The sequence below is a fragment of the Hypanus sabinus genome, chromosome 3, assembly GCF_030144855.1.
Source record: "Hypanus sabinus isolate sHypSab1 chromosome 3, sHypSab1.hap1, whole genome shotgun sequence".
In the NCBI taxonomy this organism is placed as follows: Eukaryota; Metazoa; Chordata; class Chondrichthyes; order Myliobatiformes; family Dasyatidae; genus Hypanus; species Hypanus sabinus.
In genome coordinates, this window is record NC_082708.1 from 185,613,615 (window position 1) to 185,620,277 (window position 6,663).

Here is a 6,663-nt window from a genome sequence, read left to right on the forward strand (position 1 = left end):
CAGCATTATGAAGGACCCCACGCACCCCTCATACAAACTCTTCTCCCTCCTGCCATTTGGCGAAAGGCACCGAAGTATTCGGGCTCTCATGACCAGACTATGTTATGGGTTCTTCCCCAATCTATCAGACTCGTCAATACCCAAAGGCTGGACTGACACCTTACTGCCCTACTGTCCTGTTTATTATTTACGTAATGCCCGCACTGTTATGTGCACTTTATGCAGTCCTGGGTAGGTCTGTAGTCTAGTGTAGTTGTTTTTTTTCCGTGTTTTTTTTTTACATAGTTCAGTCTAGTTTTTGTACTGTGTCATGTAACACCATGGTCCTGAAAAAACGTCTCGTTTTTACTGTGTACTGTACCAGCAGTTATGGTCGAAGTGACAATAAAAAGTGACTTGACTTGACTTGTACTGCTGTCACACAACAACAAATTTAATGACATATGTTAGTGATGATAAACCTGATTCTGATTCTGAGACAGGCACTGAGTGGTCTGCATGGTTATGCTGGATCGACTGGCCTGCTTCTGCCCTGTGCAATTTTGTGACCGGGAATTCACCGAATAGACTATTAGAATGAACTGGTCACTTACACTTCCCACCCCATTCTCTCTGCCCTTTCTCCAGCCCAGAACAGTATTCTCAAGTCTGTTTGTTTATTTACTGAGAGATACAGCATGGTATCAGAGCCTTCCAGCTCAATGAGCCCACACCACCCCATTACACCCTTGTGACCAATTAGCCTACGAACCCCTACGTCTTTGGACCGTGAAAGGAAACTGGAGCACCCAGTGGAAACCCGCACACTCGCGGGTAAAACGTATAAACACCTTACAGGCAGCGACGGGAATTGAACCCGTGTCGCTGGTGCTGCAAAGCATTACGCTAACTGCTGCACTACCGTGCCGCCCCACAGTTCACTTTTCTCCCACAGAGTCCTTTCATTCCCTTTGGAAAACAACTGAACCATTTCATTCAAACATTTTCTGCACAGTCGCATTCCACATTCACCCCACTCACTGAGCAAAGAAGTCGCTCCTTATTTCCGAAAGAAATCGCTCCTTATTTCCCTGTTACATTTTTTTGTGTGCACTTTGAGCCACAGGTTGTAGAGGCTCCCACGAGAGGAAACATGCTCACCACATCCACCCTGGCCAACGCCACCTTGATCCTAACAACCCCTGTTTGTCTCCTCTTCTCTGTAAACAACCTCCAGCCCAGGTGACCTTTCTCAAATGGCTGTGACCTTTCCGATCTGGCAGCCGCCTTGCTAATCTTTCTTACATTTCCTTCAACATTCTTACGTTAGTGAAGAAAAATGTGCAGAGCAAAGGGTTCATGCCATCAGAACTTTACACAGGTTAAATGGAACTTCTGTTCCACCAGAAATACACCCCAACGAATTGCCTTGCCAATGTTTACACAGCTTTCTGCTTCATTCTCTATTTATTATTATTATTAATCTTTTTCTCTATTGTACTTGCAAAGTTTGTTGTCTTTGTCTGTCCTGTTAGGTACAGTCTTTCACTGATTCTGTTGGATTTACTGTGTATGCCTATGAGTAAAGAAATCTCAGGATGACATATATGCACAGACTTTAATAACAAATTTATTCATTTATTCATGAATGTATTGAGATACAGAGCAGAATAGGCCTTTGAGCCGCACAGCCCAGCATTCCCCCAGTTTAATTCTAGCCCAATCTCCAGATAGTTTACAATGATCAATAACTCTCTCAACCAGTATGTAGAAGGAAAGCAGAACAGTGAGGGAGCCCATGCAGTCACAGAGAGAACACATGAACTCCTTACAGACAGCGGCAGGAATTGAACCTGGCCCATTATCACTGTAAAGCGTTGTGCTAACCACTATGCTACTGACTTGCACTTTGTACTTCCTCTTATTACTCTGAGAGTAGGGAAAATGGCAAACACTAACTGGACATTAATGTCCAGTGGCTCAGACTCACAGCTTGTGTGACCCAAGTTCGATCCTGACCTTGGGCACTCTCGAGATGGGATTTGCACTTTCTCCTGCAACACCTTTGGCCAAAGAGGAACTGGTTGGTAGTCTAAGTCAAAGTCAAGTTTATTGTCATCTGTACAAGTCCATGTCAGCACAGGTGCAATGAAAATCTTACTTGCAGCAGTATCATGGGTACAGAGCATCAGAAAATCAGTGTTCACAAGAAAAACAAATTAAATACAATTTTTTACATGATTAGAACAAAAAAAACATTTTAGTGAAAAGTGGTCATAGTGGTCATAGATATCTCGGACCGAGTTCTCAGTATACTCAGGATGGAGGGTGAGCAGCCAGATGTCGTGGTCAACGTAGGGATCAATGACGTGGATAGGAAGAAGGAGGAGGTCCTGCAAAGGGATTTTAGGGAGTTGGGTGCAAAGTTGAAGGACAGGACCTCCAGGGTTGCAATCTCAGGATTACTCCCAGTGCCACATGCTAGTGAGGCTAGAAACAGGAAGATAATGCAGCTAAATACGTGACTAAGGAGATGGTGCAAGAAGGAGGACTTCATGTTTCTGGACAATTGGGCTTTGTTCCAGGGAAGGTGGGACCTGTTCCGACGGGATGGTTTGCACCTGAACTAGAAGGGGACTAACATCCTTATTGCTGCTCTGGGGGGGTTTAAACTAGATTTGCAGGGGGAGGGGAACCAGAGTGTTAGAGCAGATGGTGAGGTGGAGGAGGATAAAGGTCATGCAAGGACTGCATGTGTGCACAGAAATCAAAGGTTTGTATGTGATAGAAATGTTCTCAGGTGCCAAACTGAAGAGACTGGGGAAGAGGCAACTGGCTCTCAAATAGAAAAAGATAGGAGATAGCATGTGAGGGAGGATAGGCAGGTGATAGAGAAGGGACGCGCTCAGACCAAAGGTTTGAGATGTATCTATTTTAACACAAGGAGTATTGTGAACAAAGCAGATGAGCTTAGAGCATGGATCAGTATTTGGACATATGATGTGGTGGCCATTACAGAGACTTGGATGGCTCAGGGACAGTCGAGGTTACTTCAAGTGCGGGGTTTTATATGTTTCAGAAAGGACAGGGAGGGAGGCAAGAGAGATGGGGGCGTGGCACTGTCGATCAGAGATAGTGCCACGGCTGCAGAAAAGGTGGATATCATGGAGGGATTGTCTACGGAGACTCTGTGGCTGGAGATTAGGAACAGGATGAGGTCAATAACTTTACTGGGTGTTTTTTATAGGCCACCCAATAGTAACAGGGATATCGAGGAGCAGACAGGGAAACAGATCCTTGAAAGGTATAATAATAACAGAGTTGTCGTGATGGGAGATTTTAATTTCCCAAATATCGATTGGCATCTCCCTAAAGCGAGGGGTTTAGATGGGGCGGAGTTTGTTAGGTGTGTTCAGGAGGTTTTCCTGATACAATATGTAGATAAGCCTACAAGAGGAGAGGCTGTACTTGATTGGGTAATGGGGAATGAACCTGGTCAGGTGTCAGATCTCTCAGTGGGAGAGCATTTTGGAGTTAGTGATCACAATTCTATCTCTTTTACTATAGCATTGGAGAGAGATAGGAACAGACAACTTGGAAAAACATTTAATTGGAGTAAGGGGAATTATGAGGCTATCAGGCAGGAAACTGGAAGCTTAAATTGGAAACAGATGTTCTCAGGGAAAAGTACGGAAGAAATGTGGCAAATGTTCAGGGAATATTTGTGTGAAGTTCTGCATAGGTACGTTCCAATGGAACAGGGAAGTTATGGTAGGGTGCAGGAACCGTGGTCTGCAAAGCCTGTAATAAATCTGGTCAAGAAGAAAAAAAAAGCTTACAAAAGGTTCAGAGAGCTAGGTAATGTTAGAGATCTAGAAGATTATAAGTCTAATGAGAAGGATTTAGGAGAGCCAGAAGGGGCCATGACAAAGCCTTGGCAGGCAGGATTAAGGAAGACCCCATTCTACAAGTATGTGAAGGTCAGGAGGATAAGACGTAAAAGAATAGGACCTATCAAATGCGACAGTGGGAAAGTGTGTATGGAACTGGAGGAAATAGCAGAGATACTTAACGAATACTTTATTTCAGTATTCACTATGGAAAAGGATCTTGGTGATAATAGTGACAACTTGCAGCAGATTGAAAAGCTTGAGCACGTAGATATTAAGAAAGAGGATGTGCTACAGCTTTTGGAAAGCATCAAGTTGGATAAGTCGCCAGGCCTGGATGAGATGTACCCCAGGCTACTGTGGGAGGCGAGGGAGGAGATTGCTGAGCCTCTGGCAATGCTCTTTGCATCATCAATAGGGACGGGGGAGGTTCCAGAGAATTGGAGGATCGCGAATGTTGTTCCTTTATTCAAGAAAGGGAGTAGATATATACTAAGAAATTATAGACCAGTGAGTCTTACATCAGTGATTGGTAAGTTGATGGAGAGGCAGGATTTATGAACATTTGGAGAGGTATAATATGATTAGGAATAGTCAGCATGGCTTTGTCGAGGGCAGGTCATGCCTTATCGGTCTGAGTGAATTTTTTGAGGATGTGACTAAACACATTAATGAAGGTAGAACAGTAGATGTAGTGTATATGGATTTCAGCAAGGCATTTGATAAGGTACTCCATGCAAGGCTTATTGAGAAAGTAAGGAGGCATGGGATCCAAGGGGACATTGCTTTGTGGATCCAGAACTGGCTTGTCCACAGAAAGCGAAGAGTGGTTGTAGATGGGTCATATTCTGCAGGGAGGTCAGTCACTAGTGGAGTGCCTCAGGGATCTGTTCTGGGACCCCTACTCTTCGTGATTTTTATAAATGACTTGGATGAGGAAGTGGAGGGATGGGTTAGTAAGTTTGCTGATGACACTAAGGTTGGAGGTGTTGTGGAAAGTGTGGAGGGATGTTAGAGGTTGCATTATCAGGACATTGATAGGATGCAAAACTGGGCTGAGAAGTGCCAGATGGAGTTCAAACCAGAAACATGTGAAGTGGTTCATTTTGGTAGGACAAATATGATGGCAGAATATAGTATTAATGGTAACACTCTTGGCAGTGTGGAGGATCAGAGGGATCTTGGGGTCCGACTCCATAGGAAGCTCAAAGCAGCTGCACAGGTTGACTCAGTGGGTGAGAAGGCATACGGTGTATTGGCCTTCATCAATTGAATTTAAGAGCCGAGAGGTAATGTTGCAGCTATATAAGACCCTGGTCAGACCCCACTTGGAGTACTGCGTTCAGTTCTGGTCACCTCACTACGGGAAGGATGTGGAAGCCATAGAAAGGGTGCAGAGGAGATTTACAAGGATGTTGCCTGGATTGGGGAGCATGTCTTATGAGGATAGGTTGAGTGAACTCAGCCTTTTCTCCTTGGAGCGACAGAGGATGAGAAGTGACCTGATAGAAGTGTATAAGATGTTGAGAGGCGTTGATCGTGTGGATAGTCAGAGGCTTTTTCCCAGGGCTAAAATGGTTGCCACAAGAGGACACAGGTTTAAGGTGCGGGGGAGTAGGCATAGAGGAGATGTCAGGGGTAAGTTTTTTACTCAGAGAATGGTGAGTGAGTGGAATGGGCTGCCAGCAACAGTGGTGGAGGTGGAAACGATAGGATCTTTTAAGAGACTCCTGGACAGGTACATGGAGCTTAGATAAATAAAGGGCTATAGGTAAGCCTAGTAATTCCTAAGGTAGGGTCATGTTCGGCACAACCTTGTGGGCCAAAAGGCCCTGTGTTGTGCTGTAGGTTTTCTATGGTTTCTATGTCGCTGAACTGGTTCAAGACTGAATTCAAGAACAAGAGTGGCACAATAGGAAGGTGGACAGCTTGTACGTTCTGCTTGTAACTGCAAGAGATTCCTCTGGATACTCTGGTTTCCGTCCACATTCTAAAGATGTAAGGGTTAGGATTAGTAAATTTTGGGCATTCTGTGTTGGTACCTAAAGCACGGTAACATTTGTGGATTGCTTCCCAGCACATCCTCAGACTGTGCTGGTTGTTGATGCAAACGACACATTTTACTGTAGGTTTCGATGTTACAATGGACAGGTGACAAATGAAGCTACTCTGTCTTTCAGAATAGAATAGCTGTTCTTGAACCAGGTCTTTTCATGACGTTCAGGCTTCTGTACATCCTGCCCAGTGGTAGTTGTGAGAAGATGTCATGGCCTGGATGGTGGGGATCTTTGATGATTTGGGAACAGCTTCTTCCCCTCTGCCATCTGATTTCTGAATGGACATTGAACCCATGAACACTATCTCACTATTATTATATATTGCATTGTACTGCTGCCACAAACTTAACAAATTTCATGTCATGTGCCAGTGATAATAAATCTGATTCTGATTCTAATGCTGCCTTCTCCTTGCAGATACTGCCAATGGTGATAAACTCGAGCACTTCTATCAGCCAAAATGGTGAAAAATAATGATTTTGTTCAATTGAAAAATGTTGTTAAACTGGAAATTAGTGAGACTTCTGTGAAGTAGCCAGTGGACACGGTAAAGGGCCAGTACAAAAGTACAGTGTTGCTTCTGACACATCACATAGTAACCTAAACATCTGTCCACACATATGGGCTGAAAACATCAAGATGCTTTAAATGTTCAAAGCACTGTTTTATTTAATTCATTGAAAAGCCCCATTGATGAAGCCTTGCCTCATAGCCAAAAAACATTTAGTATCCTTTCA